This window comes from Macaca mulatta, chromosome 12 (genome assembly GCF_049350105.2).
Source record: "Macaca mulatta isolate MMU2019108-1 chromosome 12, T2T-MMU8v2.0, whole genome shotgun sequence".
Classification (NCBI taxonomy): domain Eukaryota; kingdom Metazoa; phylum Chordata; class Mammalia; order Primates; family Cercopithecidae; genus Macaca; species Macaca mulatta.
Window position 1 is genome coordinate 140,466,523 of NC_133417.1, and position 14,051 is coordinate 140,480,573.

General features: G+C 44.0%; 1 long non-coding RNA gene across 1 annotated transcript; it reads right to left on the bottom strand.

Moving 5' to 3' along the window:
- Window positions 1-3,210: 3,210 nt before the first annotated feature.
- LOC114671447 (uncharacterized) lies at window positions 3,211-13,638 on the bottom strand. Its single transcript, XR_003721464.2, has 2 exons — window positions 13,479-13,638; window positions 3,211-4,486 (listed from the first exon to the last, which is right to left on the bottom strand). It is a non-coding gene; the product is annotated as an uncharacterized LOC114671447 (long non-coding RNA).
- Window positions 13,639-14,051: the final 413 nt, after the last annotated feature.

Below are 14,051 nucleotides of genomic sequence, written 5' to 3' on the forward strand. Positions count from 1 at the left end.
GAAACAGGAAAGAGGAGTAGGCAGTAGAAGGTGCTAATAGCAGTGGTCCCCAGCCTTTTTGATACGAGTGACTGATTTCATGGAAGACAATTTTTCCACAGACCAGGGAGGTAGGAGGGGGGATAGTTTTGTGGTTTGGGGGTGATTCAAGCCCATTATATTTGTTATGCACTTTATTTCTGTAATTATTACATTGCAATTTATAATGAAATACAACTCACCATAATGTAGAATCAGTGGGAGCCCTGAGCTTGTTTCCCTGCAACTAGACAGTCCCATATAGGAGTGATGGGAGACAGTGACAGATCATCAGGCATTAGATTCTTATAAAGAGCATGCAACCTAGATCCCTTGCATGCACAGTTGACCGTAGTGTTGGCACTTTTATGAGAATCTAATGCCATCTGCCGCTGATCCGATAGGAGGCAGAGCTCAAGCAGTAATTCGAGCGATGGTGGGGTGGCTGTAAATACAGATGAAGCTTCACTCACTTGTCCACAGCTCACCTCCTGCTGTGTGGTACCGGTCTGGGGCCTGGGGGTTGAGGACCCCTGTGCTACAGCATAGAACGCCCATGCTGATGGCAAACCACCCAGGTTCAAGGCTACCTCCTCCCCTCACTAGGTGGGTGACCTTGGAAAATGCATGTATCTTCTCTCAGCTCAGTTTTCTCAAGACTTCAGCAGGAATCATGACTAGAGGTAGAGTGAGCATGTGTTTGGGGTTGCTCAGGACTATCCTACATAAACCTCGCACACTCTCGAGTATAGCAGGAGCTGTCAGGAGTCTGTTACACAGTAGAGCTGAAGCCCCTAAAACTTCGCCTGGCACACAGGAAAGGCTATGTTCCTTGCTCAATACTTTCATCATGGAGCTATCAGAGGAGAGGCTGTCCAGGGGAGGATGCACATCCCCCATGGAGACTGGAAGGAGTGCTGCTGTTTCCCCGGCTGCTATGGTGAGGTGCATCCATTACTTCCTGCATAAATCCACATTAAGGGAGTTTTCATTGGGTCTGTGCTTGGAGGTAAGTGGGCAGAAGAGGAACAGATTATTCAGGGCGTGAGAAGGCAGGCCGAGGAGGCTGAGTATCAGGGAGCTTGAGTGGACAAAGAGGCAAGAAGAGAGACAGGCAGATGAGCAGGGCAAGGTGACATACTTTTGTTGGAAATGCCATTGGCTGCCAATGGAAAAGGAGATGAAATGAAAGCCACCCCAAGCTTGCTTCAGAGCTCCACTTCTTTGGTTTGCAAATGTAAAAATTGCCCAACAGGAACTTGTCTCTAAATTGGTGCTTGGTCCTGCTTGGTCCCCAGCCATGAAATAGGACTCATGAAGCATGAGGGTAATATTCTTTCTCAGCACAGTCAAGCTCACCCTGGGGTAGCAGGGAGGTCAAGGACCACGGGGAAGGGTTTATCCTGTTGAGTTCACCTGCGAGGCAGCTGACCGGGCAAGGGCTTTAGGGACTCTGGGAAACATAATCCTATGATTGGGTTGATAGTTCAAGGACACAGGTGCATCTTTTCTCCCCAGAGGATTGAGTTTGGTTGGAGAGACGCGGCAAATTGGAAAATGAGATTTATGCTTTGTTAGTAAGATTAGTCATTGTTCACCTGGGCAACAGGTCATGAAGATCAAAAACACATGCTCCAGGGTGGAAGGAGGGAGTCCAGACTCCTCACCATCGATTACCAATTAATATTGACAGAACTCTCACCGCGGGGTGGGATGCGGGTGTAACCAGGGCTTTCTCTAAAATAACACTTTAGTGAGGAAGGGACAGAAGAGTTCGATTATATCTCAAAATGATCTGTAGCTAGTAATAATAATGATACTGATATTTTAATCCTGCAAAGGAAAGATAAAATCTGAGTATCACATAACAATGAAGAAATTGGGTCCACACATGGGAAAAATGCTGCAAAAATAAAGGAAATTAAAATGTAAAAGTCTGGTTGATCAGCCTAACCCTGTGGACTATTCTTTTTTCTCCCGAAATACTTGTGTTGTTTGCATCACTGTGACAATAGAATAAGAATGTGCCACTTTGAGGTAACTCAAAGTCATCTTCACTCTCTGCTCAGTAAGGGGAAAGGCATCCACTGGGGAGTTGGAGGCTCAGTGGAGAGGCTGGGCATTGTCTTGGGTTGAATCCTGATACTGAGGCTCCGGGCAAATTGCTTGCCTCTATAAGGACTGACTTCCTAATCCCTAAGAAAGTCCCATGAAGCCTTGCAGGGTCTTCTGAAGATGACCCAACAGGAAGCTGAGCCACAGCAGGGCTCATCCCACGCTAGGTCCTTCTTCTCCCGCCTCCGCCGGCATTTTCTGTGTGTGAAGGAAGAACTTATTCAGACTCATGGTCTATATGATTTTAGCAAAAACCCCCTAAGAATTTCCCAAGACAAACATAGAATTGGAATTAAAAACATATATGCTCCAAATGTGTCTATTGTTGGCTATTTATTTAATAATAAAATTATGAACTAAGTTAAAAAGAAGAAAAATAGCCATATCTTTGATTCTGTCTCGTAGTCAACATTTTTCAATACCCAAGAAAACCTTTTTGGTGTTTACCTGCCAATAGTTGATGTGTGGTTTTCAACATTCTCCATACTAAACAAGGCCATTGGGGAATTAAAAAAAAAAATACAAGTCATTGCCACATGCAATTTTGTCGTTGTCATCCTTTTAACAGTTTTCTTTATGAAAATAAACATTATTCGTGGTCTTGTCCGCACTTGAAACTATTAAATAAATATATACTATACACATGTCTCTCACAGAGCTTTCAAGTTCTACCTAGTAGGAACCATCCCCCACCACTTCAGCCCTGGCAGAAGTTTAGGTTGACACTAACTAAGGGGCCTAATTCATAGATTTTGTTAAAGAGTCACTGCTTTATTCAGTGTCTTCACAAAATACACAGTGACGGCACAGAAGCACACCACCACTGTAAAAAACTCTTGATCTTCCCTTTGACCCCTCCCTTTCCCTGCCATTAAACCTTTCTTGAAGCCAATTTGGAATAGGGAGCCTTGAAAAGCCTTTCAACTTACCCAATAGATGGTGGAAGTAGGCAACACATTTCTGGGAGAAGTTCTACATTGTGAAGTTATTATATCATGTATCTCGCTTAATTCAGGTGTAACTATAGCAACTGCCTATAATTGGAGATCAGTGAAGAGTAATCTCTCGTGAAAATTAGTTTTGCCTTAGGCCACTTTAATTAAAGTATAAATATTTTGGGGAAGGAACAAGTTAGTTTTTTTTAAAGGGGAGAGTAACAAGGAGAAATTTGTGTGTGTGTGTGTGTGTGCGCGCGTGCACGCGCACGCATCTTCTTTACTTCTCTTTTCTGTCATGGGCCACAAAGCTGGGAAAACTATCAACATAAAATAAAAATGTCTTTGAAAAAGAAACATGTAATAACATTCATTTTTAAATGCATTATTTAAACACATAATACATTTGTTTTCCTCTATATACATGAACTCTAACTACTACAACGTGTGATACCTGTTTGGAGAGTGAAGTAAAACTCCCATTACTACTGAGGATTGGGAGGCAGTATGGATTCTTACGGGGGAGGCCTGATTGGGTAACAGACGCCAGCATCATTGTGGATGCCAGTGGTGTTCCAATCTTCTACGGCCAGCAGTTAGCTGCATAATCTTGAGCAAGTTGCCCTACTCTGAACCGAGGTGTCCTCATCCATAAAAGGGAAGTAATACCACCAGCTTCACAGGGTTGTTTGTGGATTGAAGATAATGAGTGAAAAGGACTTGGCACGGGATAAAGTCAACACATGTTGGGTTTTAATGTCATCGCTAGACGTTTTATCAGCGAGGCAGAGCTGACGGGACGCTCAGGATGGATTGCTTGGAGACTTGGGTCCTGAGACTCACTCTTCCAGGAACCAGCGAGGAAATCTCTTCCCCTGTCGTGCTGCCGCTCCCTCACTTACAGTCTCAGGAGATCCGACCAGATCTCATTTAAAATTCATCCAATCCCCCAGTCCTGTGCTTCTGATTCAGCCTCCACTAAATACTCCTTGCCATTGTCTCATTTACTTTTCGGAAGGGCCCAATAAAGTGGAGATCAGCGAATCTATTTGTCCCAGGCAAGGACACTGGGGTTCACAGAGGGTCTCAGAGCCAGGCTGGGGAGGAGCTGAGTGTTGGTCCTACCGACTCACATCTTTCTGATCCTCCTGAGTTCAGAGTAAGTGCAAGGAAATTCAATCAGAGGCAGGCTGTATACCTCATCAAGCTGAGGCCACGCCCCAGAGTCCAGATGGGTCCCTGAGCTCACAGCCCATTGATCAGCTTCTCCCACGGGATCCCCTTTGCCCTGTGTTCACCAAGCGGTCATCTGAGTGTCCTCTCAGCAGCCGGCTGGTAATTAGCCTGGAAATGACAGCCTGGACACTGATGTAAGGTTATGATTCCCAAGCTTCCCGCTGGAGCTGTGAATGATGACCCTGTGAATACATTTACCAGTATTTGTATGGAGGAATTCGGATTCATTTCAGATTTTTTTTTTTTAAGTCAAAATACTGTGTAAAAAGAAAACACATGCCCCTTCAACCCCCAACATAATTGAACGTTTAAAGGGCCTGGGTGGTTCCATTTATTAGAATCACATGGGGAGAATGTATTGAATCTGTTAAATGTACGATTCTCTTAAATGGATAATTCTATTAAAAGAAGGGGAGGAAAATCTTTCTCACGAAACTTCTAATTTAAGTTCAACAATTCCGTAATATTTAGTGAGAATGTAGAGTGCATAGGGAAAATTAAGGCAAATTATTGCCACAGATTTTACACCATAGATTTGAGGAGTGGGTTGGGTGCCCCATTGCCTATGGTGGTGCCAGCTTTGCCCGTCGCCCAGGCAACCCTGGGAATGTGCAGAGTGACCTGGGGCTTGGAGGGGCACATCACTTCAGGGTCTTGGGGAAGACTAGCAAGCAAACAGGTTTTTCTTGAAGGATGAGCAAAACTTACAGGGTGAAGAAATGAGAGGATGGCCTTTAAGACCGTGGCCATAACACAGAGGTCAAGGCTTTTAGCTCTCAGGCGGATGGGGTCTGGTAAAGTGAACTGACAAGCTGGCCTGCTGGGTTCTTCAGGAAACAGACTTAGACCCAGGAACATGTCAGTGATGACATCTGAGAAGGAAAAAGAGATGGCACAGAGCTCCCCTGCCCCTACAAAGGGCTTCCCATTGATGGAGGCCCACACTGGTAGACAGGGTTGGGCCCTTTTACCGCAACTACCCACCCCAGACCCAGCCTACACAGTCTGGGACCTCCCTGAGAAGAGTAGGACCTGGATTCAAAAGCCGAGAGTGGACTTTGAAGGAGCCGACTGGTGGAGGCTCCAGGCGACCACCTCCGGTTGAAGGCAGCGCTGAGTGACACCTCTGTGCCAGCCATAGTGAGATCCAGCAGTGACAGGAGTGAAGGCTTATAGGGGGCAGGGTATGTCTCCTGCTGAGCACGTTTCCTTCATTATTTCATTCAATCCTCAGGGGAGCCCAGTAAGGGAAGTGCCGTTAGGATGATTCCTGTTTTCCAGGTGAGGGACATGGCTCAGGAAGGTAAGGTTAACTCAGAACCAAGAGGCCGGCATGCAGCAGGAGCAGTAGCAACCCCAGCCCTCCACATGCGGAGCTGGTGGTCTTAACAGGATGCAGGTGCCAGGAAAGGCAGACCAGGGCCAAGCCACTGAGGCAGGAGACTTGGTCAGAGGGCTGTGACAGCCCAGCCCAGAGCAGGGGCAGGGTCAGCTAAAGAAGAAAGGATGGTTTTGAAAAAGCTTCCAAGGGCAAACTTGCATGGTGGTGTCCCCACACAGATGCATTGGGTTAGAAAGATGTAACTGGAGGATGCTGAGATGACAGGCATGCTAAGCTTTGACACTGCTCCTTTCACCCATTTCTGCAGCCTGTATGAAAAGACATCACCACATCTAGATTCCTCATTTTCTTGAATTGTTTGTTTGTTTTGTTCTGAGACAGTCTCACTCTGTCGCACAGGCTGGAGTGCAGTAGTGTGATCTCGGCTCACTGCAACCTCCGCCTTCCAGGTTCAAGAGACGCTTCTGCCTCAGTCTCCCAAGTACCTGGGATTACAAGCACCCACCACCATGCCTGGCTAATATTTGTATTTGTAGTAGAGACGTGGGGTCTCACCATGTTGGCCAGGCTGGTCTCAAACTCCTGACCTCAGGTGACCCACCCGCCTCAGCCTCCCAAAGTGCTGGGATTACAGGCGTGAGCCACCATGCTTGGCCATAATCTGCTTAAATTCTATTCACAACACTTCTATTTTACTTATTTAACTTACTGAATAGGTCATACATTCACAAATTTCTAAGGGCAAAAGTATAAAGGTATATATACAGAAAAAAAAAAATCTCCCTTTTCTCTGATTCCATCTAATTAGTTCCTGCCGTGCACTATACCCAAGCATCTATCCAGTGTTATCAAACATTTTTGATGTTTTCTTCTAGAGCTTTTAAATGTACATGGAAGCAAAGATGAAAAACATACCCATCCTTTTGCCCACAAGTTAAAGCGTTCTACATATGTAATTCTAATTTTTCCATATTAGTACATAAAGGCCTATCTCACACTTTTAAACAGCACCATCTATTCCACAGAGTGGATGTAATACATTTGATTTATCTATTGATGAATGTGTACTTGGGTTTTTTGTTATTAAGAATACTACCACCATTGTGCAGCACACCAGCACGGCACATGTACACCTACGTAACAAACCTGCACGTTGTGCACATGTACCCTGGAACTTAAAGTATAATTTAAAAATAAAAATAAAGCATGAGCTACAAAAAAAAAAAAAAAGAGAGAGAGAGAGAGAATATTACCACTATAAAAAACTTATTCTTGGCCAAGCATAGTGGCTCACGCCTGTAATCCCAGCACTTTGGGAGGCCAGGGCGGGAGGATCACTTATCATTTGAACCCAGGAGTTTGAGACCACCCTGGGCAACATGGCAAAACCCCATCTACAAAAAGTACAAAAATTAGCTGGACTCAGTGGCTCTTGCCTGTAGTCCCAGCTACTCAGGAGATTGAGGTGGGAGAATCACCTCAGCCTAGGAAGTTGAAGCTGCAGTGAGCTGTGATCATGCCACTGCACTCCTGCCTGGGTGATGGGAGTGAGACCTTGTCTCAAAAAAAAAAAAAAAAAAATTCTTTATTTGAAAAGTTTTAGTTTGCCGTCTATCTGTGGTGATACCATCTTTCTAATTCCAAATATTATATGTTTTAATTTGTTTCTTTTTTTCCCTTGGTGACATTTCCCCAAAACAACTCTATTTTGTTAATCTTTTCAAAGAGCTTCACTCTATTTATTATTTCTATGCATTTTATTTCTAACTTAATTGTGTTCTTCTATCATGATTAATACCTGATTTTGCTTATTTTTGTTTTTATGTACTTCCTGAGTTGAATATTTCTTGTTAATCCTTAAAAGTATTTCTTCTCTAATAGTAAAGGCTTTTAAAGTTTTGGATTTGAATTGACAACACTATTTATAGTTTTGATTTGTATGTTTGATTTGTATTTTTCTCATTATTATTAATTTCCAACCCATTTGTAAATTTACTTTAACAATAAATTGATTTACTTTTTGACTCAAAACTGTTTTGAAAGAGTGCTTTCAAAATGTCGCAGTATACTTATAATTTATGTCTCATTATTTGTTTGCAGCCTATTTTTAGATTTAATACAAATGATTAAATAATGAGATGTGTAATTTCTACTTTGAGGTAAGTAATCAAGTTTTCCTTTAGCCTACATATAGCCAAATTTTATAAATATTCCCTGGTTATTTGAGGGGGATAAGCCTCTATTAGTATCTATTAGTAGGGTACAAAATTCGTTGTATCTATTAAAATAAACATGTTAATTGCAGCATTCATATCCTTTTTTCTTTCTTTTTTGTTTCTGTCAAATTCTGAATTGGTGCATTAATGTCTTGCATTGTTACTGTGTCTTGATAATTTCTCCTAGCAATTCTAACAATTTGCAGTTATATATATTTCGATGCTATGTTGTTTGTGCATCAAAAGGTTTATGACTTAACTTACAGCATAGCATTTCTATGGAGTGTAAAAATAAGGGCTAAAGAGCTGCATTTGCTTTTTCTTATTTCTAGAACAGGCCAGGGCACAACCTCTGACTCTCATGTAATCTCTTTAACCATCAAATTTGACCAAACTACACATGGTGCCCAGATATCAATTTGCTCAGTAATTTCACTGATGACTCAGAAACTCAGCCAGTGTCTTTTCCCGAATGTAATCCAGTCCTTTCATGGAGCTCATTAACTCTTCCAAGATATTAGTTTACATTTTTTTTAATGACAGGGTCACCATAACAACATAAGCACGGTCTAATTTGTACCCAGACATGAGTTTCTACTCTTGGCAAGATTTGCCCTTTTTCTTCCAAAAAAAGTTTACTGTAAACATTAAAAACTCAACCACAGTTGGGATAGTTTCTAAAGAGGTCAAGTCAAATTGCAAAATAAACATTTTGCCTTGCTACACAAAGTTTTGTCCAGCACAGTAGGAAAGAAATTTAAACACGTTTCCATTTGGAGAAGTAATTAAAGGGATTTTTTTCCCTTTTGATATCACTTTTCCAGCAAAACCTTTTTAAAAGTATCTTTATACATACAGTTTCACGCACTTGAGCTACCATTCCATAGCCACAAACTCCTGGAAGTGGAATTCTCCTATCAAAGGATGAGAAACCTAAAATGTTGATGTATAATTTTAACAGGGCTGGGTGCAGTGGCTCACACCTTTAATCCCAGCACTTTAGGAGGCCGAGGCGGGCGGATCATGAGGTCAGGAGATCAAGACCATCCTGGCTAACACGGTGAAACCCTGTCTCTACTAAAAAATACAAAAAATTAGCCGGGTGTGGTGGTGGGTGCCTGTAGTCCCAGCTACTCGGGAGGCTGAGGCAGGAGAATGGCATGAACCCGGGAGGCGGAGCTTGCAGTGAGCTTAGATCATGCCACTGTGCTCCAGCCTGGGCAACAGAGCGAGACTCTGTCTCAAAGAAAAAAAAAATTTTTAAAGGACCTTTGAAACACTTATCTCAGTCTACACATTTAGTGTGCAACTGTATCTATCTCCCCCTACCCTCACTACACCAGACAACCTCAATTTCATGTTTCCAATTTGGCAGAAAAAAATATTTCCCCACTTTAATTGCATTTCTTTCTTTGATAGTAAGTTTAAACATTTTCCTAAATTTAATAGCCATTTGTATTTCCTCCATTAATTGCTTGTTCATACTCATTGCCCATTTTTCTCTTGGGTTTTCTTTCTTATATATCTTTAAGAGCTGTGTGTAGAAATATTAATCTTTTGTCATATTGATGACATTTTTAAAACATTCTATATTCCATCCTTGTGCATGTATGATCTTGGCTGAGTTTCTTCCCAATCATCTCAGTATAAAGACACTGCAAAGTAGGTTGGTATTGTTCTTCTTATTTATACTTGATAAGAACAGAACCTCGAAGTTAAGTGGATGCAAATGGACTTAAAAACCAGTATTATATTCTGAAGTTCCATTCATTTGTCATCGTCAGTCCCCCAAGGGCTTGCTGCACACGTTTTCAGGATACCTGTGGTTGCTGCTAGTATGGCTCCATACAGTTCTAACATACAAAATGAAAATTTCATTTCATAAATGAAAGTTCAACCAACTTTCATTTCATTTCAGAGAAATCTACTGTCCCCCAAACCCATAACAACCCTTATCCTAATCTAGGACCAACTTAGTTTAAGGTCCTGCCTCCTTAAATTCATGGAGTGTCAGTTTTCAAGTATACCCATCTATGTTCAATCTTAAAGGAAAATCTATTATTTCGTTTTGGTTTGGTTTGCATTCGAGAAACCAGAGAACACTGAGTTCTGTGGATGGAGACGAGACGGTCCTGCGGCAAGTCTGCCTTCCATTTGGTATTTGCCATGAACACTGGGGAGCTCTGATCATAATCACAGAACCTTCACTGCAAATTTCCCTCCAGAGAATGAGGTTGACCAGAATCACATATCATGTTATTAACAGTCTCTAGCTGATGCCAGCCTGCTGAACTGTTTCAGAGAGGAACCAGGAAAAGCTGAAACACAGCAGTGTCTTGTTTCCCTGCCACAGCATAAAACCAGCATCTCTCTTTTAGAACTACTACTCTTTGGTGAGTAGACATTTGTGGACAGGGGGCAAACTGCCTAGCCTGGTCATAAAAGCCACTGCCAATAAGCTAGTATAATTACAGGGTGGCAGAATCGTCTAACACAGCAGCATGCCTAGGCCACGGATGGTCTTTGTTGCAGTGCCGTGTCTGTGGCCATTCCTGTGGCCTCAGGCTCCAGCTGTAGGTGGGTTTGGACTGTTCACCATGAGCAATTTCTAGACCACTGAAGCTCTCGTTTACTTTTTATTTGTTTCACTCTGGGCTTTGGAGACTCTCGAAAGTGGCCACAGTCCAGCAAGGTCAACTTTGGGCAACTCAAATTTCTGTACAGTGAATGCCTTGAGTGCAGGGAGGAACTGCTCCCTAACACAGTGGGTGCCCGAGAAGGGTTTGTTGAATTCAGCCGACTCTGCATAAGGTTTTCTTAAGAGGTAACAACATCAATTCATGAGTTAGAGAGGAATACGGGGACCAGGGCAGAGATGGAGGAGTAAAGCACGCGAATCTACAGTCAGAGCACTGGCTTGAGACACTGACTATCCTCACAGTGCGATCTTGGGCAAGACGCCTCCACTTCCCTCTGTATCCCAGTTTCTTCATCGGTAACAGAACCCACACTGCATGGTACTGTGAGGATTAAACTGAATAACACATTCAGGGCCTTACTGTGCCTAGAAAAATCAAAGAAATCAGCTGCTGTCATCACTGTCAGTTCAGTGCCCTCCCCCTCGCTGGGGTGCATTGCCTGCTGAGTCAGCCCAGCCATGTCAGGTGCTCCACCTGCTTCTGCCTTCCTGCTCCTCTCCTGGCCCAGCTCCCTTCAGCTCTAGTTTCAGGGGTGATCAGACCACCTCTGTGTGTTGCTTACGATTCAATGATAAATACTGTTTGTGAATTCAAATGATGCAAATTTGAAATTATATCTATTTTTAAATTAATATAACTTAACTATATGCAAATATTTGGAATAATACAACGCCTTAAAGCCCAAACGTCAAGAATCACCTAATTTCAAGGCTGGTGAGCTGCAGGACTTTGAAACCACATCTTTGCCATTGCGGCAAGGCAGTGCTGTGTGAGCTGGTGGACAGCCGTGCCTGGATTCCTCTGCCCGGGTCACTCTTGGATTAGGCAGATTTGAATTATTCCACAGCTCAGGAGTGCATCCTTTTCACAGAGTCTTCTTCCCAATGTGTGTCACGACAGCTATGCTATGCTTCTATTCCTGCCACCAAGGCTATTTGGTACAGTTCAACGAACTCACTGAACAACTACTTTGCACCAGGTACTCTCCTAGTTGCTGGAGATGCAATAAGAAGTGAGACACATTCCCCTGAGAAGCATATGCTCCAAGGCCGAGAACAGCCCATAAATACATGCCAATGTAATGCGACAAGTGATAGCAGGAAGCCTGCAAGTGGGTGTGCAGAGGCTGGCCCAGAGGGCTGCAAATGCTTCCTGGAGAAAATAACCCAAGATTTTAAGGACCAAAAGGGATTAGCCAGGTGAAAAGCAGGGGAGAAGAGGGAGAGGTGAGAAAACAATTCAAGGCAGGTCTGATGAAAACACAAACATTTTCCTATTCTTAGACTCAACACAGAATACTTACTCTGTGGTCACCAAAAGGCACTATGGGGATTTGTCCCCACCAGCAACCCATTGTCCAGCAGATACCAGCTGGGTGTCCTCTAATCCAATTCGGTTCTGACATGATCTAACTAGAGACAGCATCAGGTCCCACAGGCGGAGGGCTCAGTCTCACAAGACTGCCCCCTACTTCAGATGCCAACCACAGGTAGTAGGTTGTCACCTGTGCTTCTGACTGACAAGCTGTAAACTGGGGGTTTCCACAACACCCTCCTCAGGTTCAATTAATCTGCTAGAGTGCTCCACAGATCTCAGGGAAACACCTTCCTTATGTTTATGCATTCAGCATAAAGGGTATTACAAAGAGCACAGATGAACCGTCGGATGGAAGAGGTGGGCATGGCAGCGTGTGAGAGAGAGCAGGGAGTTTCCAAGGCACCCCCCTCCAGGCGCCTTCCCACGTTCAGCTATACAGAAGCTCTCTGAACCCAGTTTTGGGGGCTATATGTAGACTTTGTTATGCAGGCGTGATGGATTAAATCATCAGCCGTTGGTGATCAACTCAACCTCAGTCCCTCACCTCTCCCCAGATGCCAGGGGTAAGGGAGCAGGTTTGAAAGTTCCAATCCTCTAATTGCATGGTGGTTCCCCTCACAGGCAGCCCCCCAATCCTGACGCTGTCCAGGAGTCCATCAAGGACACTTCATTAGGACAAAAGATGCTTCTGTCACTCAGGAAATTCCAAAGGATTAGGAGCTCTATGTCAGGAACCAGGGTAAAAGCCAAACATTAGAACAAAAGATTCTCCTGGTGCCCCCATCGACAAGGGTTTTAGGAACTCTGTCAGGAGCAGACAAAGTGACAGGTTCTCCCTCTGTGGCCCAGGCTGGAGTGCAGTGGTGCAGCTGCAGCTCACTGCAGCCTCAACCTCCCAGGGCTCAGGTGATCCTCTCACCTCAGCCTCCCGAGTAGCTGGGACTACAGGCACACGCCACCACGCCCAGCTAATTTTTGTATTTGTTGTAGAGACAGGGTTTCACCATATTGTCCAGGCTGGCCATGTCAAGGGCACCTTGTCCTTGGGCAGCTAAAGCTCTTCCCAAAGTGAATCTCAGGCCAATCTCATTGGCCAAACCAGGCATCCTCAACCTGCTTTCAGCCCTCTCCTGTGAAGCTTGAGCAGCCTCTGTACTCAGGAGCTCTGGTGGATGGTGCCCCCAACCCCTCGGGCTCCTACCCCAACCCACAAGTCTTTCAGCCACGGCTGGAAAGACTCTAACCTTCTCATCCCTGGAGTTTCCTGTCTCCTGGCTGACAGATCTCAGTGAAGCCTCCTTGCTTCTCACTGCTTTTGTGAAGAACACGCTGGGAAGAACCTTCTGTCCCATCTCAGTGCAAATCACTGTTTTCAGCACTGGCAAAGCCCTCCCTCCAAAATCCACACTGACCTCTGCTGTGCTTTTCTGTTTTCTTCTTGCAAACTCAGTAAATCAAGTATATTTTCAGTTCCCACTATATGAGCTGAAATACTGCCTTCCAAGGTCCAAGTGTTTTGGTTTTTTTGTGTGTTTGTTTGTTTTAAGATGTTTAGCCCTCTCTTTCCTCTTACATGTAGGGTCATCTTCAGAAAATATACCTAAAAGCAGAAATCGCTGAGCATTGGTCTTTAGGCAGCTGCTGCATTCTGTCCCACAGTGTGTCCCTGAGTGGGAGTTTCCTCTGCTGGTCCTGGCTACCCAGGACTCACGTGAGGTCTTCCAGAGTCATGCAGCTTTCTTGAACTTCAGGATCCCCCACTGCAAAATAAAGATTGCAACCCTATGTCACAGAATTCATTTGAAGATAACATCCATAAAGCATGTAGCATAGTGCTTGCCACATAGCATAAGCAATGAGAATTGTGATGATTATAAATGGTATTATTATTTTTGCATCTTTAAAAAATATGAGGCCAGGCACAGTGGTTCATGCCTTTAATCCCAGCACTGTTGGAGGCTGAAGCGGGTGGTTTGCTTGAACCCAGGAGTTTGAGACCAGCTCGGGAAACATAGTGAAACCTCATCTCCACAAAAAAATACAAAAATTAGCCACGAGTGAGCGCGCATGCCTGTAGCCCAGTTATTCAGGAGGCTAAGGTGGGAGGATCACCTGAGCCCAGGGAGGTCAAGGCTGCAGGGAGCTGTGATTGTACCACTGCACTCCAGCCTGG